The sequence below is a fragment of the Symphalangus syndactylus genome, chromosome 1 (assembly GCF_028878055.3).
Source record: "Symphalangus syndactylus isolate Jambi chromosome 1, NHGRI_mSymSyn1-v2.1_pri, whole genome shotgun sequence".
NCBI classification, from domain to species: domain Eukaryota; kingdom Metazoa; phylum Chordata; class Mammalia; order Primates; family Hylobatidae; genus Symphalangus; species Symphalangus syndactylus.
The window spans coordinates 62165253-62178821 of record NC_072423.2 but is presented as its reverse complement, the minus strand read 5'-3'; the positions used below and the strand labels follow the sequence as shown (position 1 = coordinate 62178821).

At 40.9% G+C, this 13569-nt stretch overlaps 1 pseudogene; it reads right to left on the bottom strand.

Moving 5' to 3' along the window:
- Positions 1-781: 781 nt before the first annotated feature.
- Positions 782-12855, bottom strand: LOC134736541 (eukaryotic initiation factor 4A-III-like; annotated as a pseudogene).
- Positions 12856-13569: the final 714 nt, after the last annotated feature.

The window sequence follows — 13569 nt, the reverse complement described above, 5'->3', positions numbered from 1 at the left end:
TTTAATTGTTATTAACCATTTTCGATACTACAGTAAAAATACATCCCCATCTTGGGAAAATTGAAAACTATGAAAAAGTAAAGAGGAAAAGAGATGTTCTATAATCCCACTGCACTGAGATAATTATTAACATTTTAACATGCTTCCTATGTGTATTTTTGTGTAGTTGAGATCATAGCATATAAAATTATCTGTGTTGATTTTTTTCACTACATTTTATCACATAACCACATCCCCAGGTTGTTAAAAGCTGTTCATAAACATCATTTTTAATAGCTGCATAATATTTCATTTCATGCATGTAATGTTATTTCTTTATTCCTTTAATATTGGGTATTTATGTTGTTGCTACTTCCTCATTATTAAAACAAAACAAAAACAACTAAAAACTATTGTGGTGAATGTAGATGTACTTTCTGTATTTTGGTTTGTTTTCTTAAAATTGAGTCTTAGAAACAGTCTTCCTGCATTGAAGTATGGATGTTCTATTTTTGTTATTTAAAAATAATTTAATAATTTGAATAATTCTAATTACTATTATATTTATGGGAAAAGTTTTAAATGTTTAGTGAGAAAGACTTAGAGCAATGCGTTATTTACATATGGATAAGAAGACATGGCAGGATCTCCAGAGCTTTTCCTGGGGTGTATGGTGGGGAGCTACGTAAAGATAGTCCACATAAACCCCACTAAATAGAAGCTGCTCCTAAATATTTCCAAACAGGAGCCCAAAATAGATGAACAGTCTCCAACTCATCTTTAGAGTAGTGGGACTGCTTCTTCAGATCAGATCAGTGACGTTCATAGACACTGCTTCTATCTGAGTGGAATAGTACTGTTCAATGTCTCTCAGGATGCGGATGTTCGTCATTCTTTACAAAGTTAATGGCCACACCCTTCCAGCCATAGCGACCTGATCTCCAAATTCTGTGTGAGTACAATTCTGTTTTTTGGGCAGGTCATAGTTAATGATGAGGGACATCTGACCTCCCGGCCCAGATATCTGTAGAAATGAGCCCTGTGCTGGTGCCGGATGGGAACTCCTTACTGACGGACTATGGCCCTTTCTGAGGTGTGTCTCTGTGCGTCGAGGACATGGTGACAGCAGCATCTCTCATTTTCTCCATCAGCCAGTCAACTTTCCTTTTGGTGTTACAGAAGATGACCACCTGAATGACAGTTAGCATTTTGTAGAGATCACACAGGATATCGAATTTCCACTCTTCTCTTTCCACTGCCGCAAAAAGCTGTTTGATGCCTTCCAGAGTCAATTCACCAAGATGTGGATTGGGTCCATCATGTACTTGTTGGTCATCTCTAGGATTTCGCGAGGCAGTGTAGCACTGATGAGAACTACTTGTGTGACTGGAGGCAAGTACCTGAACATGTCGCAAATCTGATCTTTGAAACTTAAGTTTACTTGTTTATTATAAAGGATATTGCAAAGGATACAAATGAAGAGATGTGTAGGGCAAGGTAGTGGAGAAGGTGCTGGGAGCTTCCAAGCCCTCCTGAGTGGGCCACTCTCCAGGAACCTCCGTGTGTTAAGCTATCAGGAAGCTCCCTAATTATTTTCAATAAGTAATACAAACATGTATAAAACACAAATTCAAAAGATACATAAGGTTATACAGTGAAACCAAATCTTCCCACTCTAGCTTCCAGCCACCAAGAGTCCAGCTTCAGTTTCTTGCTTTTCCTTTCAGAGAAATCCTTTGCATTATGAGCACATGCATCTGGCAGATCATTCTGTGTCACAGCATAAAGACATGCTTTATTATTTATTATTTTTATGTCACCCAGGCTGGATGGAGTGCAGTAACTATTCAAAGGCGTGATCATAGCACACTACAGTCCCCAACTCCTGGGTGCAAGTAATGCTCCTGACTCAGCCTCCTGAGTAGCTGGGACTAGCATTTTTCTTTTTAATTTCTGTGTACTGTTTGAGTGTACATCTCCTATGGATGGACACTTAGTTGTTCCTAATTTTTTCCTGCAATAAACAATGCTGTACTGAATCATGCTATGTGAATCTCACTTCCACAGGATAAGATCTTAGGAGTGGAATTGATAAGTTAAAAGGTACAAACATCTAACATTTTGATATATATTACAAAATTTATCTCCATACAGATTATATCAGTTTATATTTCTATCAGTGATATGAGAAGAGAGAGCCTGTTTTCTTATACTCCCATCTACAAAGTATATTATCAAATGTATTGAAGTTTGCCAGTTTAGAAGGTTAAAGTGTTATTTCATTATAATTTTAATTTCATTTATTTTGAGTGAAGTCGAGCATTTTTTTGGAAGTCACTAATTATTTCCTTTCCGGAGCAGGCTGTCTTCTTTTGGGTTGTTTGTTTTTTTCCTTATTAATTTGTAGTACATTCTTTACATAGTGAGGAAATTTTAGCTCTTTGGTTGTGATATCATCTGCAAGTGTGTGTTTTTTGGCCTAGATTATCTTTTCAATTGTTTATGTTATTTGTTTGTTTATTTGTGGGTTTTTGCCATTCAGAAATATTTTATATGTATGGTTCCAGCTTTCAAAATTTTTATTTTCAGGGTTCTGAGTTTTGTCACATACATAGAACGTCTTTTCCCACTTGGAGAGTTTAAATATATTTTTCTATTTTCCCTTGGTATTTTTATGGGTTTATATTTTACACTTAGATTTTCGCTCAATCTAAAATTTGTTTTTGTGTAAAGCGTGAGATAGGGATACAACTGAATATTTTTTCACATAGCTAACCTGTACTATTTATTGTATAAACTACCTTTCCCCTGTTATTTTAAAATGCCAGCATTAAATGTTACATTAGGCCTGGTCCAGTGGCTCATGCCAGTAATCCCAGCACTTTGGGAGGCTGAGGCAGGCGGATCATTTGAGGTCAGGAGTTTGAGACCAGCCTGGCCAACACGGTGAAACCCCGTCTCTACTAAAAATACAAAAATTAGCCAGGTGTGTTGGCACATTCCTGTAATTGCAGCTACTTGAGAGGCTGAGGCACGAGAATTGCTTGCACCTGGGAGGCAGAGGTTATACTGAGCTGAGACTGTGAGGCTGCGCTCTAGCCTGGGTGACAGAGTGAAACTGTCTTAAAAAACAAAACAAAAATAAAAACCCATATATTAAATTTATATTGTGTATTTGGGTCTATTTATCAATTTTTCTGTTATGTTCTATTGGTATTTTTTTCATGAATGGTGGTGTACTTTAAAATTATTCTAGCTTTATAATATATGTCAACACCCAGCATTGCTCTTTTTCATTATTACTATTTTTCTTGCTTTTCCTTTCAGATAAATTCTTTACATTTTTCTGAACAGTCTTGACTACTTTTTTTTCCCCCATAGGAACATTAGAATGGCGTTACCTATGTTTTTTTCTTAATTTATGTGTTTTCACTAGAGATTTTATTTTTTTTTTTTTGAGACAGTCTCATTCTGTTGCCCAGGCTGGAGTGCAGTGGTGCCATCTCGGCTCACTGCAACCTCCACCTCCCAGGTTCAAGCAATTCTCCTGCCTCAGCCTCCTGGGTAGCTGGGATTACAGGGGCACGCCACCACACCTGGCTAGTATTTTTTGGTATTTTTAGTAGAGATGGGGTTTCACTATATTGGCCAGGCTGGTTTCAAACTCCTGACCTCAGGTGCTTCGCCTGCCTCAGCCTCACAAAGTGCTGGGATTACAGGTGTGAGCCACCATGCTCAGCTTACTAGAGTTGTGTTGAATTCTCTGATTAATTTGGGGAGAGATGACATCTTTATAATTTGATTTTCCTTGTTTCGGAGAATGGTTGTCTTTCCATTTATTTACTGTCTGTTTGCCCCTTAGAAGCATTTAAAATTTTACTTCATGTAGATTTTTCATACTTTTGGCTAAGTTCATTCCTAGATATATTATCCCCGCCCCCTCACTTATTTATTTATTTATTTATTTATTTTTGCTGTTTCAAATCAAGTCTTTTTCTTCCATTTTACAATATAACCGGTAGTTGCCTGAACAGTAAATATATGATGGCTATTAATTTTATGTAACAATTTTGTTTCTGGTCACACTTATGCTTGTTCTTAGTTTTAGTAATAGCTTTGTGTTATTAAAACGGTTGACTTGGATTTTCTTGAGAAAGTATTAAATTATTTTGAATGATGCTAATTTTACCTCTTTTCTTTCTCTCTTTTTTTTGAGACAGGGTCTCATTGTGTCACCCAGGCTGGAGTGCAGTGGCTTGATCTCTGCTCACTGCAGCCTCTGCCTCCCAGGCTCAAGTGTTACTCCCACCTCAGCCTCTTGAGTAGCTGGAACTACAGGGGCACACCACCTTGTCCGGCTAATTTTTTCGTATTTTTTATAGAGATGGGGTTTTGCCATGTTGTCCACAGTGGTCTCCAACTCCTATGCTCAAGCAATCCACCCAACTTGGCCTCCCAAAGTGCTGAGATTACAGGTGTGAGCCACCGTGCCCAGCCTCTTTTCTCATTTTTATGCCTCATTTCTTTTTCTTGTTTTGTTATATTGGCTGATATCCCCATTATAATGTTATATAGTAGTTGATAAAATGGGCATCTTTGTTTTGTTTCTCATTTTTTGAGACTATGTACAGCTTTTTTCTCAGTAAGCATAATGGGAGATTGAAATAGATGTATTTTATCATGCTAAGGAAGTTTACCCATCTTTTCCTATTTTGTTAAGGTAAAGAAATTAAATTGAAATTTAAAAAAAAAGAAATTTTCAAATGCCTTTTTTTTTCTTTTTTTGAGATGAAGTCTCACTCTGTCACCCAGGCCACAGTATAGTGGCGTGATGTCGGCTCACTGAAACCTCCGCCTCCTGGGTTCAAGCGATTCTCCTGCCTCAACCACCTGAGTAGCTGGGATTACAGGTGCACACCACTATGCCCAGCTAATTTTGTGTATTTTTAGTAGAGACGGGGTTTCACCATGTCAGGCTTGTCTTGAACTCCTGACCTCATGATCCACCCACCTCGGCCTCCCAAAGTGCTGGGATTACAGAATTGAGCCACCACAGCCGGCCTGAAATGCCTTTTCAACATTTATGGAGACAGTTGTACAGATTTTCGCTCTTGATCCATTAATATCAATGGGTTTGTTAGTATTTTTGGAATAATCCCAATGGTATGGGTATTTCAAAGACTCTGATCCTTATTGCTACTGCTGCGTAGTATAGAAAGATTGTACTTGTTTGCTGCCCCATCATAGCTGTATCAGAACACCTAGCAAATGTGTCATGGGGAAGGCAATCAGTGCTCTTCTGCAGTAAAAAGTTATTATTAAAGAGATGAGGAAGATACAAAAATTTAAAAAAAGAAATAAAAAAACCAGAAAGGGATGAGAAGTGGGCAGATCTTCAATCTTAGTCCATTTCTGTGGGAAAACCATCTGGGTAAAAGCACCTTGCATCTTTGCAGGATTCAGTTATAGCAACAGGAAGGTACAAAACCCACGCACATGGAACCACTGTGCCTTCTAGCTTATGAAACACTCTTTCTGGGTACCTGTGGGAAGAATCAGGTATGTTATTCAGGAATGCTGAGAAGCAAAATTCAACTAACATGGACACAAAAGGAAATGAATTGGCTCATGTAACTTGGAAATCTAAGAGGGTGGATCTGACTTTGAGTAGAGCTGAATCTATGAGTTCAAACACTATTATCAAGACTGTTCTTTATTTTTTGGCTCTTGGCTACCTTTGTTAACTTCATGCTTAGAAAGCCATTCTTCACATCCAGGCAAAACAGCCACCAGCTGTGCCAGGCTTAGGCTTACCTCATTCTTCATTCTTCTTGAACTAAGAAGAGACCTTATATCTTTTCCCTCCTACTATCAAAATAATTTTTTTTTTTCTTTTGAGACAGAGTAGAGCCAGGCTGGTCTCAAACTCCTGAGCTCAAGCGATCTGCCTGCCTCAGCCTCTCAAAGTGCTGGGATTACAGGCGTGAGCCACTGCACCTGGCCTAAAATAATTCTTAAAAAAAACCTATGGCTTTGCTATGCCACAGGTCCACCTGCTTTTCAATTGCTTTGCTCAGGAAATGGAGACATCCTGATTTTGATTTTTCTGCCTGGGTCATGTGTTTGTCTCTGCAGTGAGAAAGCAAAGTAGACAACAAGCAGTGGATGAAGTGATAGAACCAGGAAATTCAAGGAGCTTCCTGGCATTAGATCAAATCTTCACCATGGGTCTTGATAGAAGTAAATATTTCCTCTACAAGCTTTGCAAAGAAACACCATGTTTTTCTTTTTTTTTTGAGACAGAGTCTCACTCTGTCACCCAGGCTGGAGTGCAGTGTCGAGATCTCAGCTCACTGCAACATTTGCCTCCTGGGTTCAAGCAATTCTCCTGCCTCAGCCTCCCAAGTAACTGGGATTACAGGCACGCCCCAACATGCCTGGCTAATTTTTGTATTTTTAGTAGAGACCAGCTTTTGCCATGTTGGCCAGACTGGTCTTGAACTCCTGACCTCAAGTGATCTGCTCACCTCCAACACTATGATACTTTGAATTTAGCCGAACAGGCTCTAAAATTTAGATATTCTTATCTTTTCTCAGCCAAATCATGGGAAGTGAGCATATTGCCTATATAGACTCTCTTGAATATTATTTGAAAGCCCATTAAATTAAATAAACCCTTGGCAACACGGGATTGCCATGAATTTGACTTTTATCTTAATGTGTCAGGAAATAGTTGATGATGTTTCCTCAACAATGACAAAGAAAATAAATTGAAATTAATTCTTTTTAGTTGATTAACTTCATGGCAATATGCATATACTTCAGAGGTTCAAGATTTAGGGAAAATAAGCATCCGGTGAAGAAGAAATTGAAGAGAAAGACTTGGAAGAGGAAAACTCACAAATACAAGCGAGAGATGTTTTGACAGTAATGGGATATCAAGAACTGAATTGGCCCTGAAATTGTGTTCATTAAGTGTTGTGTGTTTCTTTGAGGTTTATTAAGACCCTGGAGAGGAAACGAACAAATTTCAACACAGAGAAATAAAAATGCTCATTTAGGACTACAACATGTCTCCCCTGAGTTTTTTTAAATGTTATTTTTGACACACTTTTTTGGCATTTTGACACGCCGTTGTTACAGATCCAGTCACAGCACAGTACTTCCATTAGACAAAAACAACAGCATTTTTATTTCTCTAAGCGAAAAAGAGTTTGAAGTGAGATTTGAACTGACTTTCAAGAACTCTTCAGTGCAGTGAAAGAGTTGAGAAGATAAGACTGAGATGATGTTTGTGTGAAGAGAGGCAGGTAGGCCCCTAGCTCCTTCTCTAGGAACCCAGTCACTGTCAGCTGAGTTACTGTGCAGGACAAAATCCCAATAGCAGCACAGCCTTGACCTTGTTCTCAGGTGGTTTGGAAAGAAAACCTCACACAGGTACTGTGCATGTGCCAGGAGATGGAGGGAGTTTGGCTTTTGCCAGGCAAGAAACTGAGTGTAGCATCTCACGGTTGTTGTCCAGACAACTGTAATCCAAAGTCTCTGATAAAAGCCAGGAATAGGGGTGTCAGCCTGTCGTCCCAGCTACTCAGGAGGCTGAGGCGGGAGGATTGATTGAGCCCAGGAGGTTGAGGCTGCCGTGAGTTGTGATTGTGGCACTATGCTCCAGCCTGGGTGACAGAGCAAAACCCTGTCAAAAACAAACAAACAAACAAACCAAACAAACAAACATTCCCTAATAAGACTTACGACAGATGTTGAGGAAATTTGGAAAGCAGAGAAGCCGTTTCTTCAGTGTTTCAGGGATACCTGATCTTTGAAGCCAACTCTCACCCTGCTCCTTAATTTCTTCTCTTCTTTTTTTTTCTCCTTTCCCTTTAATTTCTGCTCACCTGTAGGTAAAATAGAGTATGAGGCACTGAAAGTTACTAAGAGATCCATAGTATGTGTCAGTCCTGGTGAGGAATCACTGAGGCCCTTGAGCCCACTTCTGCCTCTCACACAGTTACACCTGGAAAATGTCCTTGACTTTCTTGAGCCTCCATTTCCCAATTTATAAAATGGGGATAAAGATACCTACCTGGTGAGGTTATTGTGAGGCTTTCTGCTCCTGAAACAATGTTTAGAATGAAGTAGTTGTTCAATTGATGTTAGTTCCTCCTTTCTTTTTCCCTTATTTAGGAGAAATGAGACATAAGCATATGAAAAAGTAATTAGCCTTCATAGAATATTTGCATATACAACAGTTTTTGATCTAGATCCCGTTTACCAAGGCAAACTGTGGCTTTGGAAGATTAAATGAATGATTTTCTATAGTGACATATACCCCAGTCTACTCACTAGTGGCAGAGCAAGTAATCCTTTAGAAATATATGTAAGCAGGCTGGGCATGGTGGCTCACGCCTGTTATCCCAGCACTTTGGGAGGCTGAGGCGGGTGGATCACTTGAGGCCAGAAGTTGGAGACCAGCCTGGCCAGCATCGTGAAACCCCATCTCTACTAAAAATACAAAAAAAAATTAGCCGGGACTGGTGGCAGGTGCCTGTAATCCCAGCTACTTGGGAGGCTGAGGCAGGAGAATCTCTTGAACCCGGGAGGCAGAGGTTGCAGTGAGCCAAGATTGCGCCATTGCACTCCAGCCTGGGCGACAAGAGTGAAACTCCATCTCAAAAAAAAAAAAAAAAAAGAAATGTATGTATGCTGGCTGAAGAAAAAAATACACATAAAAATAAATAGATGGGATTAAATAAACAAGAATGGACTAATATAGCAGGCTCCTGCAGTCAGACGATCTGGGCTCAAATCCTGGCTTGACTTCACACTCCTGGGTGAGCTGTTTAACCTTTTGAGCCTCATTCTTCTCATCTGTGAATGGGGATGACCATGGGGGCTGATAAGAGGAGAATTAACTGGAGCAATGACTATAAGCCAAGTAGACAGGGTCTGGCATGGCACGGACACTTAGTGTTAGCTGTTATTAACAATACAGAATGTAATTATTGGTCAAGTTGGCTGTTTGCATGTTTGTAAGGGAACAAGGATAAGGCAAAAGATCCTAACACAATTCAGGGTATTTTTCCACACAAGTCCTGACTGTTCCAGAAGGTGTTAGGGCATTCGGGAGATTGCCGTTAGAAAGGGATTTAACCAATGGCTGACATCCCTGCTTCCTCCCCCAACTTCACCCCCACACTGTAGATCAGTGCCAGCTCTGTGCATGAAGCATTACTCATACTGTCTCTTTACACAGCAGTTAACCTTACTTGTCACTGCTTCCGGTGGGAGATCAAGAGCATTGAAATTACGGAGGTGGCACCATAAATCATGGTCACTTCTTGACATGGCCAGACAAAGCAGCTGGAAAGAGCCTTGCTGCAATGTCAGCTCAAAGTTGAAATGTAAAGTTTTAACATATTAATTTTCTCTCTCTTTTTATTGTCATCCTGATTTTTCCTTGTTCCCTCATGACTCAAAGGAGCGCATGGGAGATTGAACTGGCAGCTTGGTGGGTTAATCACTATGCACGGTTTTTCTTTCTTTCTTTTTCTTTTTTCCCGCCCTCCAAGTGGGAACATGGTGATTTAAGAATGAAATAATTGAGCAAATCTAACTTGATATAGTGAAAGAGCTGTTTTCACCTGTGAAATCTCAAGTTTCAGCATCTCATTTTAAACATAAAAGCTCTTAGAATGTAAGCTCCATGAAGGATGTATCTAAGGCCTTGCACCCTGCCTAGGACATGCAGGCACTTATCAGATATTTGTGAAATTCATGGATGACAGCTCTGGCTTTCTGTCTTTCCCATTGCTTTAGTTTCTCCTATTCTTTTACCAAGACTTCCTCACCTGACCCCTCAAGTGCCCCCCAGGTATCAATTAGTGAAACACCTGTGGAAGAGTTGTTAATATGGTTTGGCTCTGTGTCCCCACTCAAATCTCATCTTGAATTGTAATTCCCACGTGTCAAGGTAGGGACCTGTAATCCCTACATGTCTAGGGAGGCAGGTAATTGGATCATGGCATCGGTTTCCCCTATGCTGTTCTCATAATAGTGAGTGGGTTCTCAAGAGATCTGATGGTTTTATGAGTGTTTGGAAGTTCATCCTTTGCACTTCTCTCTCCTACTGCCTTGTGAAGAAGGTGCTTGCTTCCCTTTCTGCCATGATTGTTAAGTTTCCTGAGGTTTCCCCAGCCATGCAAAACTGTAAGTCAATTAAACCTCTTTCCTTCATAAGCTACCCAGTCTCAGGAAATTTCTTTATAGCAGTGTGAAAATGGACTAATGTAGTTGACTTTCTGGATTCAGTTCTTTTCCTTCCCTACTTGGCTGCCATGACCTAGGACCTTAACTATAAACTTGTCCTTTCTGAGGGCTTAGGATCCTGACCTGTCTCTATTTACTAGCCTGTTTTCTTGTTTCCTCATGTTAGGCAATTGGATTTTATGAAAGCTATACATCTCTTCCCAGATTAATGCACTTCCAGATGAGGCGCATGTAGCTTGGTCCATGATTTTTTGGGACCTTTTGGGGACACACTCATGAATCCAAGTCAAAGACCATGCCTTTTGTAATTGCTTGTTTAATTATCCGTAGCCGCCACCAAGCTCTCCTCTCCTTGAGGGCGGGGAATAGGTTTTCCTCAACTTCTATCCATTTCTCAACCCACTACAATTACGCTGTCATCTCAAAACTACTCTTCAGAAGTGGGTAGAAGTGCTCTCCAGGCCGCCAACTGCCCGAGCCATCCCTGATTCCTGTCGTTGGTCATTATTGCTCACTCTTTTCTTCTCTCCTTTTCTTGGCTCTCACGACACCATTCTGCCCTTATTCTGCTAGCTCTTGGACGCTTCCTTCTTCGTTTCTTCTCTGGCTTCTCTTTGTCTTCTCTACCCTTGAATGCTCATCTTCCTAAGGGCTGTAGTCCCACTCCCCCTTTCCTCACATTCTACATCCTCTTTCTGAGGAAGCGCATCTCAGTTCTTGGTTTCCATCACTATGTGTCCATTGCCAATACCCGGGGCATGTCCTAGCCCAGACCTCACTCCTGAACACCCCCTCATCCCTCTACAGTCACTTGTGGGATGGCTCCACTGGCTTGTCTTTAGAACCTTATGCTCAACATGTCCATTGGGAGAGAACGCATGTTCTTCACTCCTGATGTTTTCTTCTGTGGGGAGTCATGTGCATTAGTACAACACTTTCAGCCTCTTTGTACTCCCTCTCCACTTTGGAGAGGAGAAAACTCCCTGATTGGCGAGCTGCTCTTGGAGAACCTGTGGTCTTGGTTCCTCTTGACCTTCAGGAGGCTTAGTGGGAAAGTCCTTACACTACCATGGGAGGTAAAGGGCACCCAGTCCTCCCAGGGTGGGGAGGACAAGCAGCAGTCTAATTCGGGGCTCAGCCTGAGCAAATCCACTGGCCTGCAGGTATACACTGTGTTCTATAGTATCAACCTTATTTTAAATAATGGGGATGTTTTAATTTCCTATTTGCTTTACTGTTTTATTTCTTTAGTGGTTCAGAAGTCAGGGCTTAGAAAAAGCGCATTACTTGGCTGGGGATGGGGTGGGAGTAGGGGTGGAGAGGACTTTCAAGTGCTTGTATTACCCTAAACTGAACTCATTATGTTCTCTTGCTTTTTCTCTGGAATCTGCGTCTCTTCTGGTTTCTCTTATTTTTCTCAATGCCAGACCTCTTTTTTCTTCCAGTCATCTTTCTAGAACTTAGCTACCTGCCAGAAAATTTTTCTGAAAATGCCCTTAATTTGTGTTAATAGAAAAACAGGGAGATTTCACTCCCCATTCTGTCTCAGGAATACAAAGGGTCACACAGGCTCTGTTTAATGCTTATGGAGGGAAGAAAAGAAAGACTTCTCGGTCATAGCTGTCACGTGGAATTAACTGAGCAAAATTTCTCTAGCACGATGAAGCAGTCCAAAAGAAGTAGAAAATAGAGATCCTGCTCTCATGAAGTTTATCATTTAAGGAGGAGGATTGTGTCAACAAGAGATACCTAAGATCACAAATAATGCTAAAATACTGAGATACACAGGAGATCTATGACAACAATTTAAAATTAAATGAGAGGCGGAGCTCGATGCCTCATGTCTGTAATCCTAGCACTTTGGGAGGCTGAGGCAGCTGGATCACCTGAGCTCAGGAGTTCGAGACCATCCTGGCCAATATGATGAAACCCTATCTCCGCTAAAAATACAAAAATTAGCCCGGCATGGTGGCAGGCACCTGTAGTCCTGGCTACTAGGGAGGCTGAGGCAGGAGAATCACTTGAACCTGGGAGATGGAGGTTGCAGTGAGCTGAGATTGCGCCACTGCACTCCAGCCTGTGTGACAGAGCAAGACTTCATCTCAAAAAAAAAAAAAAAAAAAAAAAGAGTGCTGAAGTGATTGGATGGGGTTGGCTCCTAGCACATAGAACTACAGTTATTACCATTTATGGAAAAGATTAGTGTATTGTTGGAATAGGTCAAGAGACCTGACTCACTTTTGTCTTTTACATCCAAATAAATTATTTTGTACTTCAAGACCTCTTAATTTAAACTCTGCCCTGCTTCTGTGCAGTTTTAGATGCCCTGGTTGGCTTATTGTATAAATATGGGCTTAGTTTCTATTTTGTTTTATTCTTTCCTAAACTTTATATACATCTTGACATAATTCTTGCAGGTGTAAATTCATTCTGTAAGCAACAAGAAATATCACATTCTATGTTTTCTTTAAACTAGTGTAAATCTGTTGCAGAGCCCCTATCCACAGGGCTGTCTAGAAATTCAATATTGGTCATTGCTGAGGCTCCCTGGATCCTACCCCTGAATGGTGCAAAGGATTTGGGCATTAGAGCCTGAGCATCAGGGATGACCATCTGGTCATTGGCCACTAGCCTGTTCCTGTGACCACAGAAATTCTTAGTGTCCCCGCCTTCAGATCGGGAGGCTCTGCTACTTGTATGCCATGTCTTTGGGCCCAGGAATCCCGAAGGAGGCCGAGGCATCATTGTACTTAGGTCTGTCCTCTCTAGGTGTCTCCCAGAGCAACACCTTCAAGGTCTTATCACGTCCCTGGGTACTCCCTGAAACAGGTGTGAATGTGAGCTTCCCAGAGGACTTATATGCCTCTCTCTTCATTCCCCAAAATATGTTTCTGTGTGTTATGGGCTGAACTTTGGGCTCCTCCAAATTCGTATGTTGAAGTGCTACAGCACCTTAGAATGTGACTGTTTTTGCATATGGGGCCTTTAAAGAGGTAATTAAGTAAACATGAGGTCATCCATGTGGGCCCTAATCCAATAAGCTTGGTGTCTTTGTAAGAAGGAGAGATTAGAACACAGGGAGAGACACCAGACAGATGCAGCCCAGAGAGATGAGCATTGAACATACGGCAAGAGTGCTGCCACCTCGCAAGCCAAAGAGAGCCTTCAGAAGAAACCAATCCTGCTGACACCTTGACCTCAGACTTCCAGCCTCTAAAACTGTGAGAAAATAAATCTCTGTTGTTTAAGCCGCCCAGTCTGTGGCACTTAGTTATAGCAGTCCTAGAAAATTGATATACTCTGTATCTTAAAACAAAACAAAACAAC